Below are 357 nucleotides of genomic sequence, written 5' to 3' on the forward strand. Positions count from 1 at the left end.
CAGTGAATATGGGACAAGAAAATGAGATCAGCAAGATGCAAGTGGAGAGGTTTCCTTSTCCCCTCCACCCCCAGCAGGGAGGGATTTAGGTCAGTGTTTTCTCTCTGGAAAAGGTCAGGCTCAGTGTACGGCTGCCAAGACAGAGCTCTGCTCACCCAGCACAGACTCTGCCTTTTTATGGAAATCTTGCAACTCCCTCAACTCACTACGCAGCMCCAGAAAACTTCTCGTTCTCCTCGAGATTCCCTGACAAATAAGGCAAATGACAAAGCTGGTGATAAACACTTTGCAGGGTGTTTACATTAGGAGGCAGGCCGGGCTGTCCCAAACAATGAGCTCAGCACCAATCCCCCCAGC

At 50.4% G+C, this 357-nt stretch overlaps 1 protein-coding gene across 1 annotated transcript in view; it reads right to left on the reverse strand.

Annotated features, from left to right (window-relative positions):
* Positions 1 to 357, reverse strand: part of RAP1A (RAP1A, member of RAS oncogene family) — a 9,599-nt gene that overhangs the window by 4,939 nt on the left and 4,303 nt on the right. The gene's annotated exons all lie outside the window — the stretch shown is intronic.

This window comes from Malurus melanocephalus, unplaced genomic scaffold, assembly GCF_030028575.1.
Source record: "Malurus melanocephalus ecotype Western Australia unplaced genomic scaffold, MMel_1.1 scaffold_1064, whole genome shotgun sequence".
NCBI lineage: Eukaryota > Metazoa > Chordata > Aves > Passeriformes > Maluridae > Malurus > Malurus melanocephalus.